This window comes from Fukomys damarensis, unplaced genomic scaffold, assembly GCF_012274545.1.
Source record: "Fukomys damarensis isolate Sample0158 unplaced genomic scaffold, DMR_v1.0_HiC HiC_scaffold_24, whole genome shotgun sequence".
Classification (NCBI taxonomy): Eukaryota; Metazoa; Chordata; class Mammalia; order Rodentia; family Bathyergidae; genus Fukomys; species Fukomys damarensis.
The window spans coordinates 40,467,072-40,476,225 of record NW_022900936.1 but is presented as its reverse complement, the minus strand read 5'-3'; the positions used below and the strand labels follow the sequence as shown (position 1 = coordinate 40,476,225).

At 33.7% G+C, this 9,154-nt stretch overlaps 1 pseudogene; it reads right to left on the bottom strand.

Moving 5' to 3' along the window:
- Positions 1-8,215: 8,215 nt before the first annotated feature.
- On the bottom strand, positions 8,216-8,894 carry LOC104847466 (annotated as a pseudogene).
- Between the last annotated feature and the right edge of the window lie 260 nt (positions 8,895-9,154).

Here is a 9,154-nt window from a genome sequence, read left to right as displayed (position 1 = left end):
AAAACAGTTTGCCTGCTGCTTAACAACCACAAATTCATATTGCTGTCCAAAGCCATAGCCCCAAACAGCTTAGAATGGATTGTCAAATATAAGGCCAATGAGTTAATTTATAGTACAGAATGTGAAATTAAACTGTGAAATGTCATTTTTATTGTCATTCTAGGTAACAAAAAATACAATCTGAAATCATTAACATGTGTTATTCATTATATTGTGCAATGGCTATTTTAAAATCTCCAAAGTTGCTTCATAGATACATATGCATTTTGTATGACATACAGAAACATACATAAATATAGTAACCTTGTTATATTTTATTTTTTGATGCATGAATGTTTTTCCAACATTCTTGGCTGTTGCTCATGGAAAGTCAAGATGGTCTGAAAGGAAAAGTTAAATATTTTCCCTTCTTTTCTTTTATGTCATTTCTTGAAGCATAAATAGTTGTCCAATAAAAGAAAGCAACTGAGTAGCACAGGGCATGCCAAGCCTTTTTCACTATCTGTATTTCTTAGAATGTTGTAGATTTCTTTCAGTATTCCATGCTAGATTTGGTTCAGAAGGGATGTACAGTTCCAAAGGTTATTAAAATTGCAGCTTACTCAGCCATATTTGTGAAATGACCTTATAATTACTTTGAATCTCAATAAGTTGCCATGAATCTTGGGTTTTCTAAGATATTTTGATCTCTATACATGAATAAGATAACAGGAATATATATATATATTTGGTATCCCCTCTTTTCACATGGATGATCCATTGTCCTATCAACCCTGTTATGAAATGCCAATTCAAAGACAAAATTATCAGTACTTTCAGCACAGCAACAGTTATACGTTAAAGCAAGTTGAGCATCCTACTGAGAGTAAAGTCCTTGGTGATGACACAGACCTGATGAAGGTGGCCTTAGTAAATACTGAATCCTTTTCTAAAGTTCTGTATTATACTGTTTCTCTAATTTAGTTCTTAGGTTTCTCTGTGCAAAGTGGATACAAGTGTAATGCTGCTCTTGGGATTTGTATGATGCAGCTAGTGAAAATTATGAGTGGATACAAATATTGTTTATATTAATATATAAAAGGATAATTATAGAGTTAGGTTACAATAGAAATCTATGCTATTTTTTAAAATAACAGTCTTAAATGTGTAAATGTATTTTGTTTCCTTTAACACATAATTTTCATGAGATTTCTTCAAAAGAAAATTGTTGAATAATATCCGTAGTAATTTTATTAATGCTTTTGGGAACTATTTTTCATTCTAATTTTTCTCAAAAGAGGAATATTGATCACATTTGAATTCTATAATGGTACTGAATAAGTGTTGATGTTGAGACTTTGGTGCTTAAAAAGGAAGATTAATGCTTGGGTGTCTATAGAGTACTGTCAATACTGACATTTTTCTTTTTCTCTTTAAACATGCTAAGAGCCTCAGTCACTGGACTTATTAAAACATCTGCTAGGTAGAGTATATAGCATTCAAGTGTATTAAAACTTCTTTTTATTATATATTTTGAAACATATGTCCAAATCTCTATGGGTAGAAATATACTGTGGGGAGAAGAAATTGGTTTGAATCTGTAATTCATGTTGAACACAGGAATAAATATTTACAAAGCACATTTTCTTTGAAGACAAATTAAAAGCACAAAAACTGGATACCTTAACATCATGTATTTTAAAATTGATGGATAATGTTTCCCATCATTGAAGGCATTATGAACAATCCTTGTCTCAGATCCAATACGCTAAAAATCCCTGCAGCTTTCTTTCTAGATCATTCTCATATACAGTGCTGCTGTTACTGAGAATGCTGTTGCGGGGTGGAGTCGATACACTGGAGACAGAGAAGCCATTTTCACTGAGAATCTGCATCTTACATAACATGTACACATTCTCTGTTAAGGCTGACTTATTAACATTTCCTCTAATATCCAGATATAGTTTCAAAAGACATGCACAGTGGATTATTGTTGAAGATAAAAATATTTTAATGAATAGTCATTAAAATAAGCTTTAAATAATCTTTGCTAAATGATTTATTTTAAGGCAGAAAGGAAAAATTAGAAGAACACATCTGACAAGAAAAGTAGAAATATCTCGTTATCTTTTAATGTGATTGCTGTGATCTATTATGAATACCAGTTCTTTACTTTTAGTAATGTATTTTTCAGCTGAAAATCCATTATGACAAATAAAGTATAATGCACGATATTTTCAATACACATTTCCCAAATTATTAAGCTAAATTATAATGATAAAATAATTTAATCTTAATATGTATATTTAATGAGAAATTTGTATATTATTTTATATCACTGTAGCTATCATATATTTCATATATTTCATTTATGTGTATATGTATACACATAAAGGTTTTCTCAAGCAAAAATTAAAGTTATTTAAAGTGATTACTGCAAGTTAAAATGTAAGACATTTTTGACACTTAAAAATTTAAATCAGTAAGTTTTAAGTGAAAGTGGTCTTTCATAAATCAAGGAAGAAAGAAGAAAATGTAAAGTCACTAGAATAGAATAAGCTTAGCAAACTGCTAACAATAAAACTCAATTGTTCTGTTAAACACAGAAATATATGTATAATAGACATTTAAATCTTTACAGTCAGCTCAGGAGCAAAACTAGCTGCTCCTCAAGGATCAACTGCATGATGAATGTGCATATTTCTGTTTGCAACCACATATCAAATGCTGATGTATGTCAACAAACAAGTAAAACAGATGTTACCCAAGTCGCCTGCAGAACCAAGAGCAGATGGGCTGGATGCTTTGTAGGAGAGAAAAAAATGCACCCAAGTTGTGATCTCACGGGGTGGATCTCACTATCCAAGCCTATTATACAGTGGAACCAAATTTGATAAAATTTTTAAAAAAGGAAGAAATTTTGAAAATGACAAAGTTGCTTAGCTATGGCCAAAAAACAAAACAAAACAAAAAAGACAAAAACAAAAAACCACAAACTGGTGCAATATACAAAATCTCCAATGTTAGAGGGATAAAAACAAACCCTTGAAATTATATATATAAAATCAATGTTAAAGATGTATAAAATTACATAAATGATAATCTATTGTCCATCATTAACTATGCTTTGCAAAATACATCCTAGTATTAAAAAAGTAATCATAATTACCAAATCTCCTGTCTATTCTGCTCAACCTACATGATGCCCTAAAGCTAATTTATACTTTATGTAAAAGCAAAATCACAAACTTTGAGTTATATCTTCTCTAAATATCCAAGCAGTATGAAAATTACACATATGCACACACAAAATTGTGTAAATTCTTATTTTTCTCAAAAAATCCCAGTAAAATAACATTTTGAAAGAGAATTATTCATTTTCAGTATTTCATTCACTAAGATATAAATAAATTAGGAGTCAAAGAAAGGGATCTGCATGCCTCTATCTGTCCTTTTTATCTTTAAGGTAACCAGTCGCTCTTGATTATGGGTTTTCAAATCACCTTTGCTCATTTGTCCACAGCTCTGTATTCCATGGCTATCCTCTCCCCTCTCTTGCTTCCAGTGAGGCGATCTCTTATTGACACAACACAAGGAGTTTTTTGCAGACTGTCTCCAAACATTAGGATATATTTATAGGGAATTGAGAGATTAAAGAGATGCTCTCTAGATAAATAATTTGGACTTTACCTTCTTTCTACGAAAATCTTATGAACAATAAATCCTTAACTTTTCCCCTCCAAAGACATAACTTTCCAGAGAATCATCGGATGTGCTTATTTGTACAATGATGTAAAAATGACGCTAAAGGATGTCGTGGAGATTTCTCCATTGTCACATCACTAGTGATAGCCTTATCTGGAAATTGAAATCTATTACACTAGTGCAGACAACCAAGCACCTAGTGGACCCCAATGCCCCTTTGTCACCTATAATAACTAAACAGGCTGCAAAATACCAGCAAATCATTAAACTGAATTCACTACAAATCAATTTTAAAAAGCTCAAGGAGACAGGAAACTGGATGGTGAAGGTTATTACAGCCTGAATATTTTTAAGGCTTTCACTTTGGGGTAGGATGAATTTACAGCCACTAGTGAACCCAAAAATGATAGAAAAACAAATGACCAGAAAAATGGCCCAAGTTGGGAGCAACCACAGCCCTCAGAATGTGCAGAGGAAATCTAAGTAAAGAAAATTGGAAAGATAAGAGCCCCAAACAGTTTACAGCAGACTTCAAAGACAGGCACTAGGAGAAAGATTTCATGAGGTAAACTGAGAAAATATAACTAAGAATAAGGAAAGAGGTTCAGCTGCAAACAATGGTTGAGTTTGGTAAATGTATACTAAAATGATGTAAGTCCAACTTTTTCTCAAATATATTGCAAGTGCCTAAGCAAATTAGAACGTGTTCATGTTCATGTTTTTTTCTTCATTTATGTATACAATGCTCTTCATTATTAGACTTTAAATTATTTTTATGGGGTTGCTTCGTGTGTATAGTGAGTTTGCAAGTGATATCATTGCTGCCCATAAATTGTAATTCATATTCAGAATGTGCCTGTACATTTAAACTCATTAAAAAGTTGTAATTTCAATATGATTCATATGTCTTTTGAGAAATTAAGAAAGGCTCATAATGGAAAAATAATACATAAATAACACATAATTTTTATATTCTTTGATATGTACAAATAATGCATCAATTATTGCCTCTTAAATATACAGTGATATAGAAGAAAACAGAGAATAAAATAAGGAAAAAAAAGGAAGGGTGAAGGAAAAGAGAGGGAAGAAAGGGAAATAAGGATAAAATAGTGTTGGTATATATGTATATGTTTACGTCATATTTTTAAGAGTTTTTGTTTTGGCAGAAATTTTTCTTCTTTGATTTTAGCTCATACCAATTAGCTACAGATAACAATATCCTGTGTGTTTAAATATCATATATATTTGCCTTTCCTAACATTTTAAAGGAGGCATTGTACAGTATTATATTCAGAGTAAACTGAGAAATGCTATTCAAATGGTAAGCCAGTTAATCATCATTTTCTTTTGATTTAGCAATTAATTTGAATGGCTTAGAAAACAAGCAATTGTTTCTGCCAACCATAATTGAACTGGAAAAAGATTATATAGTCTTTTTACTCTCTGAAACAGCATTAAATTTGTTTCCCTAAGGTTTTTCAATGAGCTGAATACTAGTTAAGCTGAATTTAAATGCAATTTAAATGACAGTTGAAAGAGCTAGTTGCAAGCAGCATGTTGCGTAAATAAAACAGTAACCTTATAATCAGGCACTACTTCCCCATTTCAAAGGCCAAATATCATTACTTCACAATTTGTATGATTTTCCTCTCCAGAAAAATTTATGATTTTTCAAGTGTAGATTTGTAAGAGTACTTAGAAAGACAATGTTCAAAGCTATTTTTCATCATATAATCTTCTTGATTATAGGTTCAGCTCTTTATAGCTCTTCATATTGAGTTTTGGTCATTAAGAAGGTGTAGAAAATTGTTAAGATTTGATTTGTCAGGATGATGCATTGATGATTTTTTCATCATAAAATGCTTATTTTAATTTTTAAATATTGACAGAAAATTGAATTTTGCCACAGGCAAACTGAGTTTATCATACTATATTTAGCGTACTGGTTCAAATCACTTTCTCTATATATCTGTACAACAGAGGTAGAAGAAAGGTAAAGAAAAATGATGATTTTCAGTCATTTTGCTGAGATTTTTTCTTATGTGATATTTTGTATAATTCCACAAAATTCCCCAAAGATGTATGTGCTTTCCTAAAGATATATGCCCTTACCAAAAGAAGAGGTGGTACTCTAAAAATTTCTTCTTTCTCTGGTTTTTATTGAAGTTAATTCTGTATTTATATGTCAAAAATATGTCACAACACTTTTGTACTTCAAAATTAAACCTGAGATATGTCTTAAAGAAAACATGACAGGATAGTGGTTAACCCAACCTCATAGAGAATTTGTAAAAGTAAATTAAATGAGCCATTTATATTTTAACAGTATCTAAGTGCACAAAGTATTTGTTGTTCTATTCTGATATACAATTAGTCACACCCCAAATGTAATTTTTGTTTTTAGAAAATGATTAAAAATAGTGTTGACAAGTTTTGAATTCCTGATAGGAATCTAAGTTCTAACTAAATCTAATAAAAAGGACAAGAAAATTGTATATAAAGAATGATTCATAGGAAAAAAGTTCTAAAGGTGTAGGGGAAGTGGGAAGGGTAGGCAAAGGGTAAGAAAGGAAAAGGAAAAAATAGTGAAAAGGAATAAAATGAAAAGAAGGGAAGGGTGAAGGAGGTGAAGGGAAGCGAAAAATGGGAAAAAATAAGAATCAAGATATATTATATAAAGGTACAAGATCCCAATGATGAATGTGACTGTTTATTATACCTAAAATATACCAAGAAAGAAAGAGATGCTTTTCTTTAAAAAGTCACTATTAGACTATTAATCATCTTCAGATTGGCTCAGTGTGTTATGTATACTTTCAAAAGAGTTTTTAATCTACTGGATATCTGTTTGAATCTGTTTTATGGATTCCATTCTTTCCTATGTTGGGCATTCATGGTTTCCATTCATTCTTTTTGTTGTTGTTGTTGTTGTTGTTGTTGTTGTTGTTGTTGTTGTTTTGTACTGGGGATAGAACTTGGGTCCTTGAGCTTGAAAGCAGGCCACCAAATGCTAAGCTAAAGCCCCGGCCCCTCCATTCATAATTATGCTGGGCATTCATGGCTTTTATCATGGTCCTGAACTTATGTATTTTTTTTTAATCTGTTTCTGTTCTAGAGCCTCTTATCATGTCTTTCTCTCTGCTCACCTTCTCTGTAGTTATTTGGGAAATTATTTCTTATTTTAATTTTTCTAGAGCCTCATTCCTTTGTTTTTTTAATTCCTGTGCTATCAGGTTATGGTGTACAGGTTGATTATCAGACTTTTCCAGCTCATTTCCCAAAAAATTTGCCTTTGATAAACTGGCAGCCTGTATTTGTGTTTATGCCTTGCTTGAATGTCTTCTTATTTATTTTTTTGTTGTTGTTGTTCGGTGGTGTTTTTTTTTTTTTTCCTTCAATGAACGCTTCATTTTGAAATGTTTTCTTCAAGCAACAAGAAGTAGAAGAGATCCCTCTACCCTCCACAAGTTGTATCCTACACTGCCTCCACAAAGCATTAAGAAAGCCAAAGAATAAGATGTTGCATTTCTTTTAAAATAAGTTAAAATATATTAAATTTTCCTAAGGCAGGGTTTTGTCTGAATGAGGTGTCTTGAGGAAATAACCGCATGCCACTGAGGGGGAACAGTACTTTTAAGGAGGTATTTTTGTTTAGCTGGAGAGTAGTGACTGGCTGATGAGTCTGATGAGGTCAAGCAGCAAAGACAGATTGTACATAAGAACATGAGGTGAAGTGGTGACAACAGCAGTTCTTCACACAGCTAGGATACATCTTACAACTGATTCACTGAAGTATGCTGGTCTTTAGATACCACTGTGAAAACACAGTTGTACCTTAATACAGTATCTGTGAAAAAACACAAATAAATATGATGCTAATAAATGGCCAACAATGGACAACTCATATCTCATATAATCTCACAGACAAGTTTGTCATCTACACATGCACACCACTGTTTAACAACAAGAACAGCCAATAATAATGTCTGTATTGTTCAGGAGCTCACAGCCTCTGTTTCATCTATGATTTAACGAACACCTTATACCAAGAGGCTCCTTGAAAACTTGGCCCTGCTGGTTAGAAGGGAGCCCAAGGGAGGCACCTGCCAACATCTAAGCTTCCCTCACCACAGCACAAGGGACGGAACTTTAGATCATGCTACCACTGCATCTGAAACAGGGGTGATGGGTACTATGCTATGTGGCAGTCACATTACCCAGTTGAAGGAATGTGAGCTTTGCCACCACTAAAGAGAGCCTCTGGAGGCCTGCTTACTTATTATCAAAACAACATCAATAACTGCACTCTGAAGCCAAACAACTACAAGTTCAACGTGTGCTGTTTACAAGTGAACCAAAGATTTAAGGTAAGGCTCTGTCACGGGTGAAGAGGAATCTCTGAAACTGCCTTGTACATGCCACAGGGAAAAGGTAGATGGCAAGTCCACTGGGATGGGGCTTGTTACATTCTGTTAAAATACCAAAGAAATTCTGTTTCAGTCCGGACCCGATGTGTGGCTCCTTCTTCCAACTATTCCTTTGCCAGGAGGATTTACTCTGCCACAGAGAAAAGATGTGTAGCATTGCTTAAAAAGTCCTGTATGTGAGGAACTCTTTCATTTTCTTGGGGATTGGCAGTGCTAGGACTTGGTAGGTTGTCAGGAAACTTCAAATGGCTTTCCAGCATAAGTGCTTCAATGAGGACAGGACTCTACAGGCAGTCCAGAACTGGACATGGGCATCTCTTGTCCCTGTGGCAATAACTCCACTATCTGGAAAAAATGTGCAGCAAAGACCATTGGTCATAGGAGCAAATGCAATTGGATCCTTCAGTTCCAGGGCCCAGATCCTGAGGAGCCTGTCGTCTGCCACTGTAGTGAGGTACAAGGCTTTGGGAGAGAAGCACACAGATCTCAGTGAACTCATGTGGACATCACTGTCATCCACAGTGGAGTCAAGCTAGGTGTAGTGGAGTGACCTCAGCCTTTCACCAGTGTAAGAGTCTCGCATAATCATGTTGGTGTCATAAGAAGCTGTAACAAGCAAGGCAGAGACAGGGGAGAAGTCACAAGAGACAATACTGCTTTAGTGGCCCTCTAACTTCCGTATTAACGTGTAGGACCACATGCTCCATAGAAAGACCCACTTCTTTCCAGCAGCAGAGCACAGCATACTGTATCCTGTCTTCTCATTTCTAATTTTGTTGTTGGTACTGGCCTTGCTTTAATTCCCGGTTTAATACTTTGATCTTCCTGTTATAGCTTGTCTTCAGGTTTTGAGTCTAATGAGTCTGAGACCCTTTCATTTTCATTATACAAGGAAGGACAACTGATTAGATCAATCACAATACCTTAGCCCAAGTGATACAATCAACAACACAGTAGCATCAAACACAGTTTAGGAAATGACAATTTGTGATAGTTATTAATTTATAACCTTTATCCATGTGAATTAAATCAAAATCAAG